Source organism: Balaenoptera acutorostrata, chromosome 19 (assembly GCF_949987535.1).
Source record: "Balaenoptera acutorostrata chromosome 19, mBalAcu1.1, whole genome shotgun sequence".
NCBI classification, from domain to species: Eukaryota; Metazoa; Chordata; class Mammalia; order Artiodactyla; family Balaenopteridae; genus Balaenoptera; species Balaenoptera acutorostrata.
The window spans coordinates 35,750,227-35,768,120 of NC_080082.1; the positions used below are offsets into that span (position 1 = coordinate 35,750,227).

A 17,894-nucleotide genomic window follows, 5' to 3' on the forward strand; every position below is an offset into this window, starting at 1 on the left:
TAATCCCGGAAGCGCTGTGAGAGGGTGGGAAAAGCGTAGCGGTGCAATACTGAGGGGATCACTTCTGTGGACAGTAGGGGCTCAGCTCTCCTGGGGACCCTCTGCGTAGACGTGCCTCAGAGCGGTCTCAGCACAGAGTGAGGGAGCTGGGGAGCTTACTACCCCGTCCCACCCCTCACTGTTGAGCATCATTCTGGAGACATTAATTCCCAGTGCTCTGGCAGAGTGTCCGTTTGGGCCTGGGGACACTCTTCTTCTTTTTTTTTTTGTCTCAGCTCTCCTTTTATTTTTTTTTTTATTTATTTTTTTAACATCTTTATTGGAGTATAATTGCTTTACAATGGTGTGTCAGTTTCTGCTTTATAACAAGGTGAATCAGCTATACATATACATCTATCCCCATATCTCCTCCCCCTTGCGTTTCCCTCCCTCCCACCCTCCCTATCCCACCCCTCTAGGTAGTCACAAAGCACTGAGCTGATCTCCCTGTGCTATGCGGCTGCTTCCCACTAGCTATCTATTTTACGTTTGGTAGTGTATATATGTCCATGCCACTCTCTCACTTCATGGGCCTGGGAACACGCTTCAGCAAGAAGACACAGGGCCATGCCTGCCTGGATAGACTGAGGGATCTGGCTGGAAAACCGTCAACATCGGCTTCTGCAGGACTACTCAGTGTGTTGTCCCCAGACCAGCTACCATCCACAAAATGTAACCAGTCTGGGATAAGATGAGGAGCTTGGGCCAGAATGTCAATCAACTACATCACTGAGCACGCTGCTGGGTTCCACTGACATTTTCTTCAGAGCCAGACTCTCTCGATGAAGGAAGCAGTGCATTACCGTACACTCTGGTGCAAGCTTCTTCCCACGTCATAGCCTGGCAGTGTCAGAGACCAGTACTTTGAATAGCCCCGTATATTATCCATCTGCTGCTAGAACACCCTGAGCATAGTCCCACCACATGATCTCTATCTTGGCCATTCCCACTACCTGAAATTACTTTCTCCCAGCTCCTTCCCAGCCTTCTTATGGTTTATGTGGTCCCACCTCAGGGAGGCCTTCCTGACTCCCTATGTAAAATATCCACCAACACACTATCCTTTGTCAGAGCACCTATGTATTTTCTTCAAGGGGCTAATCATACATACTTATTCTATGCGTTTGCTGGTTAGCACACTGTCAATCATCTCCCCACTTGAATATATGTTTCATGGGGGCAGGAGACTGGCCTTTTGCCGTCACATCACCAGCACCAAGCACAGAGTTAACCTTCAATAAACACAGAACGGGTGAATGAATTTGCAAACAAAATCCATTCCGACTTCCTTAGGGAATGTCCTCCTCCTGTCAGAAGGAGCTTAGTGCTGATGTACCCTCCCCTTGGTGTCAAGAAGGAACACAGCTCCCCCCATGTTCACCACTGAGCTCCCATGATAGACCCCAAATTGCAGCTTAGCAATTGATAACAGTGCTCCAGAGCCCAACTTCCCAAGGCCCAGACTCTTCTCCATTCCTGAAATGCTGTGTACCAACCCCTTTGGAGCCGCCCACCTGTGTGGCTAAGAGCCCTGGCTTGAAATTAGACACACATAGCTTCAACCCCCAGCCCTGCCACTCACCTACTGAGAGACCTTGGGCATATGGCTTCATCCCTGTGAGCCCGAATTTTCTCATCAGGGTCCCTGTAAGGATTAAAGTAGATCACTTGTATAGAGCAGGGTTTCTTGACCTGGGCACTAGTGACATTTTAAGCTGGGTAATTCTTTGTTAGGGTTAGGAGTGGGGGCGCTGTCCTGTACATTGTGGGATGTATATCAGCATCCTTGGTCTCAACCCATTAGATGCCAGTAGCAATGCCCCTCAGCTCCACGTGAAAACCAAAAATGTCTCCTGACATTTTCAAATGTCCCCTGGGAGCAAAATCACTGCCAGTTGATAGCCACTGGTATGTTTTTAACAGAATGCCTGATAAGCTTATTACACTATGTGCCTCAGTTTCCTTACCTATAAGATGGGCATAATAATGGTGCCTAATGCATAGATTGGTGTGAGGAGTGAGATAATACATATAAAGTGTTTAGCAGAATACCTTGTATGTGCTAGTGCTTTATTTTTTTAAATAAATTTGTTTATTTTTAATTTTTTTTTTATTTTTGGCTGCATACGGTATTTGTTTTGTTCTCTTTTTGGCTGCTTTTGGTCTTCGTTGCTGCGCTCGGGCTTTCTTTAGTTGAGGTGAGCAGGGGCCACTCTTTGCTGCAGTGCACGGGCTTCTCATTGCGGTGGCTTCTCTTGTTGCGGAGCACGGGCTCTAGGCACACAGGCTTCAGTAGTTGTGGCTCGTGGGCTCTAGAGCACAGGCTCAGTAGTTGTGGTGCACGGGCTTCGCCGCTCCGTGGCATGTGGGATCTTCCCAGACCAGGGCTCGAACCCGTGTCTCCTGCATTGGCAGGCAGATTCTCAACCACTGCGCCACTAGGGAAGCCCCATGCTAGCGTTTTTAAAACTAAAAGCTACTGTGTGAGGTGATGGCTGTGTTAGTTAACTTGATTGTGGTAATCATTTCACCACATTTATGTATATTAAATTGTCACATTGTATACCTTTAAAAAAATCGTATTGTGCAACCTAAATATATACAATTTTTATTTGTCCATCAGAGCTCAATAAAGCTGGGGAAGTAAAAGAAATAAAAACATGCTATCTTTCATAAGGAGAAACAAATAAAACAAAAAGCTATTTTTATCATTAAAACTATAATTGGTTGCAATTATTGCTATTTGTATTAGAGCCCTCCTTTAATCACTATTCTGAGTTCAATCCAATCACCCACATAGTTTAGTTTTCCCAGAAAGCCCTATTGGTCACACTGCATCCCCCAGAACTAGAGCCCTTTTCCTAATCCCCAGCTACCCTGGAGCTCCCCAGATATCAAGGTACCCGCTCACCTTCTAAAGCCAGTATGACTGGCTCTGTTGGGAGCCTCATGGCCATGTCCTACTCACCTATGGGGCATTTAGTTATCTCATCGTGGCCACCTAGAGCTGACAACTTCAACTGAGTCAGAATATTAAAGATTGTTGGTTGAGCTTCCAGAATACCATGATTTTCCTGTCCATTTGAACCCTCTTCATTACTAAGGCCTTCATTGGGCATCATACCCAGCTTTCGATTAGAGTATTTTAAAAGACACTGAAGTAAATGAGGTCAGTGAAGCATTTGAGGATGCTGAGCTCTCCTTTACATTTTCCTAGGGACCCAAAGAATGAGACATGGACTCCTAATAAAGCAAGAGACTGTGGTCAGTCATAAGAAAGAGTCACCAGGGAAATGTAGCTTTTAAAAGGAGAGGGAGGAAAATGATGGCTCCCCATCCTTGGAAACCTCCAAGAAGAACTGGGTGTGTCAGATTTCCATGTGCTGAAGGAAAGGCTGGTACCCCTGATCTTTGTAGGTCCTTCCCAGTTCTGGGATTCTAAGCAGCATCCCTCCAATTACCCTGCTTCCCCTCAGGTCCTGTGCATGGGCAGGACCACACTTCCAGCTACCCAGCCTGATCAGGCACCCAGCGCATCTCCTACCTGGCCCCTGACTCAGCTGATCATTCTACAGAGTTCAACCCCACCCTCCCGACCCTGCTTAGCTGCTGCCATGACCATGGAGGGGATAGGAATGACATGCCTCTCAAATACCAAATTCTAGGTTCATCCATTCCACCAAGCAGCATCTCCTAAGTTCCTGTGCTGCGTCTGGTGTCTTGTAGTCATTAAGGTTTCCAGGATGAACCTTCTATTAATGGTGCCTTCAGAGATTTCATAACTTAGTAGATTTAGAGACTTCACTGTTTACAGGCCAATGTATGTGACTACGAGTGTATACATGTATTTGCATTTTAATCATTCCTGGTGGAAAGCTTTCTAAGATTCTTACAGATGTCACTGTCTCACAGTCTACATTTTTCCTGGAACTCCAAGGCTGTGTTTGTGAGCCCCAAGTGCTCTATGGCCCTGTGATACAGAGCAGCTCTCCACAGTCCTGAGTGTGGTTTTTATTGTATTCTTATTGTTCCTTTCTCTTTCACTATCCTCTGCCACTCATAGCAGCAAGATTCTGCCTGCTTTTATCAAACCGTGATGTTCAGCAAGCACACGTAATGGGGCAACAGCTCGATAGCAATTCTTCCTCATCCTCTGACCCTCCAGATACACTCTTCCATCTGTGAACTCTGGATACTGGGTACTATAGTTATGCCCATTCTACAGATGAAGAATTGAGTCTCAGGTAGGTTAAGTGACTTGCCTGAAGTCACAGTAGCAGAGCCGGAACCCAAACTCAGACTGACTGATTTCCAAGATCGAATCCCTATCCACTCTGCTATACTACTGGGAGCTTGTCACCTTAGCCGGGGTGATCAGAGAGCTGTGTGGATCTATCCGAATCTAGATGGTTATGAGCTTTAAAATAATCATGACTGGATACCCCACAGGTATTTCCTGAGCACGTAGTGCCATCAGGGATATGAAAGAGCGTATCAAGTCCTTGAGAGGCTCACAGTCTGCCTAGGAACACGGGCAGGAAGCAGCAAGAGGACATCACCAGACAGCCCGTGAGGAATGTGTTGGAAGGGTCCAGAATAAACGGTGCAGCAGAGCAACCTCCACTCAAGGTTCCTCTTTCCACCAGAGGTGTGCTGTCAGCCCTGAATCAGAACACCTCAAAGAGCGGTGTGAGGGATGAGCTCACTTTCACAGGGGCTGTTCTAGCAGGGACAGGGGTCAGAGGTGCTGTGCTGCGTAGAGACAGGCTATATGCCTCCAAAGACTCTTGCATCCATTCCCTAAATCTTGGTTGAGCATTTATGACATGCAAGGCACTGTGCTAGGCTGAATGAAACAGGCAAGGCCTTGGGAAGCTTGCATGCTCGTGGGGGAGGCAGCCAACAATTAAACAAACCAGAGAATTAGAGACAGTGAGAAGCAAATGGGAAAGGAGCTACTTCAGGTGGGAGGAAGAGGTGAGGGACAATCTTTCCAAAGATGTAGCATGTAAGTTAGGACATAAAAGGATGAGGAGGGGCCATACAAAGAGTGTTCCAAGGATATGGAAGAGTATGTGAGAAGGCTCAGAGGCCCCCGGTGGCCCATGTGGATGAAAGCTATCTTCCCCCGCCCCCAGCAGGCTTTGCAGGTGGAGCTGTCGAAAAGAAAGAAACACTGACAAGAGGGCTCAAGGGGAGTGATTAGGCAGCTGTCCCTTGTGCAGCTTTGTTGTTAAGACCTGAGAAGGGAAGATGGAAGGACGACCTGCTACAAGTGGATGACTCTAAATATTTGATGATAAATGCTGATATAATAACTGATAATGATGATGATAAAAATGATCAAGAGACCAGGCCGTCAGGGGGCAGCGCTGTCCCTGGCATTGTGTATGTGGCCTTTTTCAGCCTCAAATAAAGGACAAAGTAGAGAGCAGTGTTCTTCATTCTTTCTGCTGCCTGTGACACACCTGAGAAGCCCAGGGACCAGTCTCACTGCCCAGAGCCAGCTGGTCCCTCGTGTGTGAAGGCATTCCTGCTGCTGCCAAGTCCCTGCTGGGATCCAGGCACCGTGACGCTCACAGACTTCCCTGTTGCTAGAGAAACGTGCTGCCGTCAAGCCCTTGTGGCTGGTGGGTAACATATCTGGTTTCCCCCTTAACTGTGAACACCTTGAGGGCAGAACCAGGTCTTAACCATCCTTATGTTCCCGGCACCTCCCCTGCCGTCTGGTGCACAGTACATGCTCAGTAAGTATCGGCTGGAGGGAGCGAGGGAAAGATGGAGGAATGGATGGATAGAGACTAGATCTATTGCTCACCTCCAGTCAGGGCTAGGTACTTCACAGCTGTTCAGTAAATAGCTGAACGATGTGCACAAGAAAATGGTAGATCTCAATAAAATATTCATCGTTGCTGGTGTTAGTTGGATTAGACTTTGAACAACTGTTTCTGTAAGATATTGATTCTGTATACCCCAGAATGCCTCCTCTGACATTCACATCAAATAGAAGCACATTATAGTATAGTGCAAAGGCAAAAAGCATAAGGACCACAGTTGGAGACCAGGTTCTGCCACTTACCAGGTTTGTGATTCTGGGCATATTTTCATAAGTCTCTGTTTCTTACCAGGTAGAGTGGGGACAAGTGTGCCCACCCCAGAGAAGTATGGTAAGAATAAAATTGGATACTAGTTTTGAAAGCGCTTTGGAGGGTTTTGTTTATTTTTTGTTTTATCAAATAAATATGCATTTATTGAGTACCTGCTGCATATTCATCACTGAGAGAGTGCTGGAGAGAAAGATAAAAGACAGTGACTGCCCTGGGGGATCCCACAGTCCAGCAGTTAAGACAGACCCTGGAATGGGAATCCGTAATTTTATGTGTCAGCTTGGCTGGGCCATGGAGCCCAGATATTTGGTCAAACATTATTCTGGATGTTTCTGTGATGGTGTTTTTTGGATGAGATTAATACTTAAATCAGTGGACTTTGAGTAAAAGCAGATTGCTCTCCATAATGTGGGTGGGCCTCATCCATTCAGTTGAAGGCCTGAATAGAACAAAGACTGATTTCCCCCAGGGACAAAGGAATTCTGCCAGCAGAGGTCTTTGGACTTGAACTGAAACTCTTCCCGAAGTCTCCAGCATTCCAGCTTACCCCATCAGATTTTGGACTTGAGAAGACTCCATAATCATGTGAACCAATTCCTTAAAATATATATATATATATTTCTCTGGAGAACTCTGATTAATACAAAGGACAGTAGCACAATAGTGAGTTATATACCCTAAGAAGAGTCCTTATGGACCCGGTGCATCCAACAGTAATTGTTCCATCCGGAGGAGTGTAAAGAAAGGTCTTGGATATCGGAGCAGGGTCCTAGAGACTAATTTTCTGTTAAGAGACGAGAAAAGCTCTCCAAAGCATCACTCAACAGGTTCCTGCCCACTCCCTCCATTTCCTTAGTAGCTGTACGGATTTTGATCTGATCCTCTCTCTATCCTTCTCTTTCCCAGGCCTTTCCAACCTGTCGTCTAGTTCGAGCACCCAGCTGTGTGACCTAGGCAAATCCTCTAACTTCCCTGAGCCTCAGTTTACTCCTTGCTAAAAGCCTATTTCATGGGGTCTAGAAGGCACCTTGTACACTGAAGGACCCTATATTTCTTGATTATTATTAAAGTATCAAGTAGATTCATGCCCTAAGGAATATCAGTGAGTTTCTTCAGATTTCTGTCCAAGGAGGTAATGGGAAATGGGTTGACATTACAGCATGCAGTATTTGAGTTAGCTGTAAGAAAAGACAAATATCTAACAAATTTGAACCATCAGATTGTGTTATAGAAGACTGTGGAATCTTATATTCTGGAGTTTCATTAAAAACAGAGAAGCTCCTGGGACATCAGCATGCAAAGGGCAAGAAGGTAGAAAAAAACGGCATCTTGAGTCACTCCAAGGGCACAGCTGGATACAAAACCTAGATGTCTGGTCCTAAAATTGGCATCAGAGGGAGGACAGGTGGGCTGGCTATTCTCTGGGATGGGAAAAGCATCGACCATGGAAGGATGGGAGTCCTCTGATCCACTCTCCCCAGTAGGCAGAAAAGCAGGAGTTAAAGGTGATATATCCGCCTGGCCATAGACCAGGGTCATCCGCAGACACCAGGGATGACCCTGTAGAAAGCCCTGTGTGGTCAGTAAATCTATAGAACCTGCCCACTAACTGAGGACCCATCACTAGCCTGATGCAGGCTGGGCCATTCAGGGGATCAACTTCCATATTTGGGGCTCTCTACTTACCTGATGGACCCAGAGTCTTTTTCAATAACCAGTTTTATTGTTCAAAGATGAGGGAGAATGCCCCGTGGACAGAAGAAACCAAATCCGCGCAGAATTCAAACGGCTGCTGCATCCACTTAGAAGATTCAAAATATACCAGCAAATACTGTTTCCCTCTTATGAGGAGCAAGCCACTAACTAGACTGCTCGAGGGATGTTCCTTAAGTCTCAAGCTAAATTAAAGCCCAGACACACATTAGGGAATTGAAAAGTTCATAAGTCTAGAGCCTCGAAGTGGAAAATAAGAAAAACGAACCAAAATTGTAAAAGGATGGAAAGGCAAGACACTCATGCAAGTATTCAGAGCCCAAAGCGGTATTGTGATAAGATCAGGGGCCTCGTGAGCCTGAGACCTGGGTTTGAATCCTGATTCTACCCCCTTATTAGTTTTGTCATCTTGTCTTTCCTTGCTTACTCTCTCTTTGCCTCACCTTCTTTTTCTATCAGATCTAGTGATACCTACTCTCCAGGTATTTGAATCAAATCTAGTGACATCTACTCTTCTATTCTTCAACATTGTGAGCATTAAAGAATAGAGGATATCAGTAGCTAGTGTGCCTGACACATTGTGGGCTTTCAATAAACAGTCACAGTTAATGTTAATTCACCAGAAATGCTTCTTTAGGCTTGCATTAAAACACACTGGATAATTGTTTTGCAATCCAGACATATAGCAATGAGATTATAATCAAGGGAACAACATAGTGTGCACTATGTAGAAGCTCTAATTCCATGCTACCGTTTGGTTTAGAATTTAACATTTTCATCTTTATTTTATGCCCAGTGCAGAAATGCCTCAAGTTTATTTACCAACTAGACGCTAATGTGCATTCTAAGGGAAATTACCCTCACCAGGATCCGACTATGGTTGTAAAATAATAAATAACAAATCACTTAGTGAAAAAAACACATTGTTTTTTGCTTTTAAATAAAAGTGAGAGAGATGGTGGAGTTCATAAAATAAGTCAGCTCTGTGCTTTGCTCTCTTCAACATGTCACTAAAATTGAGGGTCCCCCTGTCTCCATTTATCTTAAACTGAACCAAGGCTCCCAGCTCCTGAAAATGAGACCACAAATGATCAATTACATCTTAGTGCATGAAGGCAAAGGTTAAATGTATTATTGCTCACCACAGGTCGACCCTAACTTCAGGATTAATGCCATAAACAAAAAAGGAAAAATATAATTAGGCCTGTGAAGGTACCAGCTTTAGTCTCCAAAGAATTACAAAGGGAAATGATGACCCCTACTGGTAGAAAGTAGAACAGCCCGCCCGCCTTGGGCACACGGAGGGAGGAAAGCACTTTTCGGACTCAGACTGAGGCCCACTGAGGATCTCTGTGAGAAGAAAAGGATTGGATCTTCTCGTGTAGGTTGGAGCTGTTTTTGTATTTGCAAAACAGAGACTGAATGAGAGGGAGTGTTTCGGCCCAGGGTGTGAAGCCCGAAGGCAGGCTCCTTATGGACACAGATGGACTCTTCCGCCTCCGACTCTATCCTGTCTGCCAAGGCTAAGAGGAAGGCAGGCAGTGCCGCCGCCCACCAGCCCCTTCCCATACAAGCCCTGATCTCAAAGCCCAGAGCTCACTTTCCAGCTTAGAGGTTCAAGGCCCCAGTTGCAGATCCCATTATAAGGAGTCTCTTCATGGGCAATTGAGAGGGACGCATCATCCCTTAAAGTGCCCTAGAGAAGGGAAAATCCATAATCCATTGAGCCAGTCTCTGAACAATTGTGGAAGAGGATATAGAACAGGCAGAGTGGACAAAGATGACAGTAGCCGTCACCAGGACCACTCAAAGAAACCACCTGTGGGAGTACACGGGGCTGCTCACCCACGAGTCCTGGCTCTCTACTGTCTGGGCACACACTGGAAGCATACTTTCTGGTCCCCCTGTGGCTGGATGGGGCCTTGTGAATAGTTCCAGGCAGCTGTTTGAGCAGAAGTCAGAGCATTTAATCATGGGTGCAAAACCTTCCAGAGTTCTTTTCTCCACAATGAGCAGAGTTCCCCCAGTGCCCAATGTGCAAGCACCATGTACTATAATAGAAAAATAAAACTTGAGATTTGGGGGTTGTTTGTTATGCAGCATAACAGTCCATTATGACTGACTCATCATCTAAGCTCACAGGTTGAGAACTTTCTACTCAGAAGAATGTTGACATTCAAAGAGGATTTGTGAGGCCATATCTGGCAAGCCAGGGCTTAGCTGCTTCTTGAACTGATTAGAACACAAGTCAGACTGGTGCTGCTCTTGGTTCGGTAGGGCACTTCCCTGCCTTCTGCACATCTTGGCACGTGCAGAAAATGTTAATATGTGTATGGCACCCAGGGGTAAAGTGAAGGAAAACTGGGAATATCTATATAGGATTTGGCGAAAACTTCATTTTCTTTTCTTAATGTTATATAATTATAATATGCAAAGATTTAGGGAACATGTTTATTATTAAATTTGACAAACCCTCCCTTTAAAATCTTGTTTAATATTTTAATGGAGAAACTTGGGCTTGTTTCGGTGAATATAACTTTTTCTGCATTACATTTTATGCTTGAAATGGCCACACACAATTCCTGATAAAGACTTGTTAATGGTCATCTCTTCAAAGTCTTGGTATTCGCCATCCATGAGAAAACTTGTATATGCACAGGTAGTGAGGAAATTTTTAAATTATCTTTACAACAATTCCAAAATTGTTAAAAGTTATTCTTCTAGAATCGAATGGCTCTTTTGAATGTTGAAATTTCCTGTGATAATGCAGATGGTTTTTTCATTCAATGCAGCTTTTTCACATCATGTATTTCAAAAGCGATAAAACTCTAATTTGCAAAAAACAAAACACATATGAATTGTTAGAGCTGTCACCTTGTGTCTAGCTTGGACACCAGGGACAGAGCTCATCAGCCACAAATGGACAGAAATATACAAGATCCATGATGTTTCTATATCAGGGTTTCCACTGCGAGCTGCGCCCTTCTTAAACTCCTCATTGCCACCCCATTCTTCTTATAAAGAAAGCCAATCTCCTCCCTGCCCAGCTGACAAGGCCCTCCATTCTGGCCCTAGGACCTTCACACAAGCTATTTGTTACCTCTGCCTGGAACATTCTTGCCCTGCTTTCTCCCACCTAACCCCTATTCATACATCTAATTGCTCAGAATGCCTTCTCTGACCCCCAACCCCAATAAAGTCTCCCAGATAGAGCCTGGAGTGTCACAGGCCCATCAGACTAGGTTCATGTTTAGGTTTTACATTAACTACAAGGAGAGTGTCTGCTCCCACTGCATTAGGGGAACATCAGGCTGGAGATTTTTGGGGAGAGCTTTGAAATCACAAGAAGAAATTTCCTCCATGCTAAGGGGGCAGGGGGAGTACCATATCCATCCTCTCATTTATCTAATTGAATGATCCATCCATTGATCTACCCATCCAATGATCCTAGCATTTATTCAGTATATATTTAATGAGAACTTACTGTGTACCAGACGCCATATTATTGACTTATTTTTTTGTATTTTAATACCTTTTACTTTTCCTTTGTGGCCCATATTACAATTGCAAATAGATATTTATCTAGGTGTATTTGTTTCCCACTAAACTGTAAACTCCATAAGACCAGAGAGTCTGTCTTTTTTTGTCTACTACTGTATACCCAAGGCCTGACACAGTCCCTGTATCAATATATATTTGTTAAATGAATAAATGAATTCAATATATATTTGTTAAATGAATAAATGAATGAATAAATGAATTCATGGAAATTCTACACAGCAGAGAATCCACATAAAATAATGGGAGAGTGAATCTGAAAGAGCTTAAAATGCTAACATAAAATACATTTGGCCTACTCCCCTTGCTACCGACTCACATCCCTAGCCCCACTCTGCCCTCCTGCCTTCCCTTATTCACTATTATCCCTTTCTGCTCCTGAATCTGTTTCTCTGGCATTCTGTGTTTCTCTATTCTCTGTAGCATTCACACATGGCATCTGGTACACACTGGTACAGAGTAAGTGCTTATTAAATACGTACTGAATAAATGCTAGGATCGCTGGATGGATGGATCATTCAATTAGATAAATGAGAGGATGGATACGGTACTCCCCACCACCACCACGCCTTAGCATGGAGGAAATTTCTTCTTGTGATTTCAGAGATTTCCCCCCCCCAAATCTTCACTCTGATGCTCCCCTGAACCAGTGGAAGTGGACACTTCCCTTGTAGTTAATTTAAAACCTAAACATGAATCTGGTGTGATGGGCCTGTGACATTCCAGACTCCACCCAGGCAGCTTCTCCATTACTCCTAATGACCAGCCTTGAAATGGAATTACTTCATTCTTCAGAGGAGAGTGTGGGAAGTTTTTGCCTCTCTGAACAGCAAGCACATACTGCAAAGACATTCTGCTTCTGTAAATATGCTTTCCTAAATGTTAAAGGGTTAGAGCAATTTCCAAAGGTCTCTGCCTCGAAGGAGCCCTTAGATGGTATTTAATTGAACTACTTTTTGCTTTGAGAAGTGAGGAGACTAAAATGTAAGGAGTGGAAATGCTGCTTGGTTTTATGTCAAAATACAGGCTTCTAGATAAAATAATGGAAAGAGAATTTTCTGTTATTAAACTCGGGAAAATGAATATAAACAGCTCAACCAAGAAGAGAACAGTATGTATAGGATTTTTATAGGATAGTTGGAAGAAAAACAATCTCCTTTTAAACTGTTTTCAAACACTTAACAACTGTTGAAGGCACGTTTGCTGAGAAAAAATCATTAGGAATCTCTCTCCCTCCTTTGGCATTCAAAAGTGAACATTAAATATAAACACGTCTACAGCAAGTTTAAATATTAACTTCTTTCATAATATCCCTAAGTGTTTCCAGAGCAAATTCCTTTGATCAGAGAAAACTGAATTTTGTAAAGGTCGAAAAGAGATCACCTAATGGAAGCAAACTCTCTGAAAACGGACAAATGATCAATTTGTCATTTTGTATTTCTGAAAACATTTGAACGACAATTGACATACTTTCAACCCAAGTCACATCAAGGAGCCAGCAATTAAATCCTCGCTCCTGTTCGATGTATTCAGAATGTTCGTGTAATTCTGAATCTGATGTGATGTTCTCTGGAGACAAAGAGAACTGGGGACTGCTGGGTCAGCATTCACAGGATGCTGAGAAGAGAAGGTGAACGCGTGCACTGGTTTTGATGACCGCACAGTACAAGCGGCTGGGCACACAGAACCTGGCGGCACCTTTCATTTAGACCACACTGCGAATGGCGCCCCCTAGATTCTGCAGTGAACAACCTGCACATCTGTACTTGGTGCAGTTTGTAAGTTGTACTGTTGTCTTTTGTTTGGCTACCTGGCACAGAAATATTCTTTCAAGTTGAGGGGAACCCAAACCACAGGACCCCAAACCCCGTTATGGTAGCCAAAGGGGATATGTATTTCCCCTTCCCCACAGCTTGGATCTGGGCCAGGCTCAGTCAAAGTAAGCCAAAGTAAGCCAGTGCTCTTGCCCAGAACTCTAAATCTAAAAGCAGTGACACACACAAAAAATGAAAGCATTAATTTGAAAAGATACATGCACCCTAATGTTCATAGCAGCATTATTTACAATAGCCAAAATATGGAAGCAACCTAAGTGTCCATCAACAGATGAATGGATAAAGAAGATGTGGTATATATACACAATGGAATATTACTCAGCCATAAAAAAGAATGAAATTTTGCCAGTTGTAACAACATGGATGGACTTAGAGGGCATTATGCCTAGTGAAATAAGTCAGACAGAGAAAGACAAATACTGTATGATAGCACTTATATGTGGAACCTAATATAGAAAACAAACTAGTGAGTATAAGAAAAAAGAAACAGACTCACAGATTTAGAGAACAAACTAGAGGTTATCAGTGGGGAGAGGGAAAGGGGGAGGGGCCAGAAAGGGGTAGGAGATTAAGAGGTACAAACTACTATGTATAAAATAAATAAACTTCAGGATATACTGTACAGCACAGGGACTATAGCCAATATTTTACAATAACTATAAATGGAATATAAATCACTATGTTGTACACCTGAAACTTACATAATATTGTACATCAGCTATACACCAATTTAAATAAATAAATAAATAAAAGTGGTGAAACAAAAAATGCAGGCTGAATGGAAATCATCAAAGACAGCAGCAGTGGAGTTGAGAGGCCAGCAGTGGTGGGTCCAGCGGGCTGCCCCTGACCCCTGCTCTAGGGTGGCCCCTGCCTGGGTAAGGACATGTGGAGGGCTGAATCCAGGCCATGCTCTGCTCACCAAGCTGGTCCTCTAACACGTGGTTGCAAAGCAGGCTCCTTTTTCTAACCCACACAGATGAAGAGGCTAGGTCCTGAGCAGGAGTTCACGTGGAGGCACCAGCAGTTTATTCCAGGGTTGTGTCCTCAGCCACCCAGCCTCCCCTGGTCTCTGGTCTCCAGCCTTCCTGTGGATCCTGCAAGCTGCCCGTTACCCTCCCAACACGTCACTTTTCTCCTTAAGGCTGCAAGAGTCAGTTTCTGTTGTGTGCACATCTGGCGTCTGTCCAGCGGGGACCCCTGACCACACACCCCTTCTTAACAACTTATCCCACCTTGCTCTGTCACGTAAGCATCCCTGGCAAAGGCCGGACTTAATGGGGTGTGTGGAATTAGAAGAGAATGAGTATGTTGGAGGAGACTATTGCTCCACTACCCAGATAATAGGAATTGGTCTCCACGTACTGAATTTTTTAAACAGACGGCGATGTTAGAGAACATCTATCCCAAACTGTTCATTTGGCAGATGAAACCCAGCAGAGACAAGTGAGTTGTGGAAGGTCACCTAGCTAGTTAATAGCAGCTTCTACAAGCCTCTCTACCTTGGCTGCTCAATTGCATTATTTCCATGGACACCAGGATGTGGCTGGAGTTGAGTCAAAGAGGGGCATCACTTCTGCCCACCAAGCTGTGCCAAAACGCTCCCAAGATGCTTTGCTGGGGCTTCCCTGGTGGCGCAGTGGTTGAGAATCTGCCTGCTAATGCAGGGGACACGGGTTCGAGCCCTGGTCTGGGAAGATCCCACATGCCGCGGAGCGACTAGGCCCGTGAGCCACAACTACTGAGCCTGCGCGTCTGGAGCTTGTGCTCCGCAACAAGAGAGGCCGCGATAGTGAGAGGCCTGCGTACCGCGATGAAGAGTGGCCCCCGCTTGCCACAACTAGAGAAAGCCCTCACACAGAAACGAAGACCCAACACAGACAAAATAATCAATTAATTAATTAATTAATTTAAAACCAAAAAAAAAGATGCTTTGCTGAAATCAGTTTGCCTTCAAAATTTAACCCTGGCCCAGAAGTGCAACCCTGAAACCTTAAGGGCAATGTTGTGAGACGTTTTGAACGTTAAAAAATTAAGATCTACAGTATAGAGCTGCCTCCACCTGTGGTTCCTGGAATAAAATAACAAGGACCCTTGAGGTAGAATGGGAGGTGCATGCATGAGAGAAGTGATGAACCACCATTCGGACAGTCAGACATGTGCACCTTTTCTCCCAGAATAAAAAGAACCTTCGTCCCACACATGCTACAAAAGATGTGGGAGGGGAGCAGTAATGAAGGGCAGAGGGGCTAATCCAAGACAAGTTTGGTTTCAGTGCCTCGCTTGTCTTAGTCTTGGTTCACAGGATACAGGACATCAAGGAAAGAATGAAAGCCTATGTTGCATTTTCTCAATTACTGAGTGTGTGTTTCTTAGTGAGAAAATACAAAAATTCATCAGACAGTGTTTCAACTGTTATACCTCACACAGCACTTTAAGACACAAAGGGTAGGAAGGTTTAGCCCCATCACAGAGATCTGCAAACTGAGGCCTGGAAAGGAGACCGCAGAAGTAGCGGCCCTTCTCCCCAAGCTTCATCCAATAGACCACAGAATCCCTACAGTTCAGAGGTCAGCAAAGTTTTCAATAAAGAGCCAGATGGTAACTATTTTAGGCTGTGAAGACCATACAGTCACAACTACTCAACTCTGCCCATGTGGTAAAGGCAGCCATAAACGTAAACTAATGGGAGTGGGTGTGCTCCAGTAAAACTTTAAGAAACAGCGGCCCAAATCTGGCCCATGGCCATAGTTTGTTATTGTTGATCAGAGCGTACCCTCCGATACCCACACACTCTATCATCACAGACTCTCTAACTCAGCCTCGAATGTTTTCGAGGTAACATCATGGTAACATCATCTCTCAGATCCAGAGGTGGTAATTACTGCCATAAGAGACAACATCCTTGGATTCTCATAAACAATAACAGGCAGAGAGCCGTGTCAGAGGAGGGTAAACCTTTCGGACACACCCCTGTTGCTGAGACGATCTTCACTTACCAGGAAGCCGAAAGCCCCTCTCACTCCCGCCGTGGGTCTCTCCATATAGCATGTGTAATTCGATGCGCAGAATTAGTATGTGACATCTCCTCTCCCCTCGCAAGCATTTTGGCCTGAAAAACCAGACAGCAGTCTCATCGTGACAGCACGAGAATAACTTGTCATCCTGGTAATGCTCTAACTGCATACAAGTGTCTGTCATAATGAAAATTGGTCTCTTCCATTTCAATTCATTCTGTCAACAATCCAAATGGAACCCGAATATATCTTCCAACACCACTGCACACAGAGCAAATAGGAAGAGAACTTTAAAATGGACCTCATCATCATACGACTAAATATTTACATTAAAAAAGATTCTCTCTTCTGGAAGACATCCCAGCTCTACCATTCTCCCCTGCCAGTACACCTGCAGCTTTTTGTAGCTAATTAAGAAACTCCAGAAAATGCATTCAAAAGGGCCTCAGCAAACAGATGCCCATTCCATTAATTAAACAAGCCGGAGCAATCACCCAGGCTGTAATTGGAAAATGTACTTCCTTCCTCCACTGTAAGGCAATCACAGTTATTTGCAAATGTTTTCTGATAGTTTCTCAAAAGACATAGTAGGCTCTGGCTTCCTCTAGCAGGGGGCAGATGTTTGGGAAAGGTTAGAGGTAGGAGACAGTCACCCAAGTTCACTAATTAGCTCTTCTGCCCCTTCCTCTCCCTCCAGAAGACTGTGCTAATGAGAAAAGGAAGTTTAAGTGCTAAAAAAAGAAAGGAAGCTTGCTAATACTACTTAAAGGCATAAAAACGTTCCCATGCAGTGCACTCTTCAGAGCTCTAATTGGGATGCACAGTGGTCCAGTGTGTGTAGAAAGTAGTCACAACCCAGCGGTCCTCCATTTAGCTGAGTTCTCACCAGTGTTGGGAGCAGGAAGAAGGTGAAGAAGGCCACTTGCGGAAGGAGGAAGGAAACAATATAGTGTGGAGTCTCTCCTATCATCTTGTCTTTGGGTTCCAGGCAATGTTTTAGGGGAGCCCTGGTCTTAAGTAAAATTGCCTTAGTCGTGGATTATCCTTAAGCATCTCCTTCAGGGCTTACAGATGCCATGGCCTCCAGGAGCCAGTACTCAGGTTATTAAGCTATTGTTCTAAGCAGTAAACCCACCCTTCTACACTCCCCTCTGTGGTGCGGGGCTAAGACTCTGCAAATCATTTCTCCTTTGCCAGCTGGCTTCCTGTTAAGTGCCACTGATAGAGGGCACTAAAGGGAGACTGGAAAGCTGGAGGAGTGGGGCTTCCCTGGTGGCGCAGTGGTTGACAATCCGCCTGCCAATGCAGGGGACACGGGTTCGAGCCCTGGTCTGGGAAGATCCCACATGCCGCGGAGCAGCTGGGCCCGTGAGCCACAGCTACTGAGCCTGAGCGTTTGGAGCCTGTGCTCCTCAACAAGAGAGGCCGCGACAGTGAGAGGCCCGCGCACCGCAATGAAGAGTGGCCCCCGCTTGCCGCAACTAGAGAAAGCCCTCGCACAGAAACGAAGACCCAACACAGCCAAAAATAAAATAAATAAATAAAATTAAAAATTAAAAAAAAAAAAAGCTGGAGGAGTAAAAAAGGACTTGCTCTTTCCTGTTTTGCTGTTTCCTGTTGGCATC

General features: G+C 44.6%; 1 long non-coding RNA gene across 2 annotated transcripts in view; it reads right to left on the bottom strand.

The window, feature by feature from the left end:
* Positions 1 to 17,894, bottom strand: part of LOC130705756 (uncharacterized) — a 59,732-nt gene that overhangs the window by 21,178 nt on the left and 20,660 nt on the right. For both annotated transcript variants that reach the window (XR_009006148.1, XR_009006149.1), the window contains one exon: positions 16,252 to 16,364. This is a non-coding gene — a long non-coding RNA (uncharacterized LOC130705756). The remainder of the gene's footprint in view (positions 1 to 16,251; positions 16,365 to 17,894) is intronic.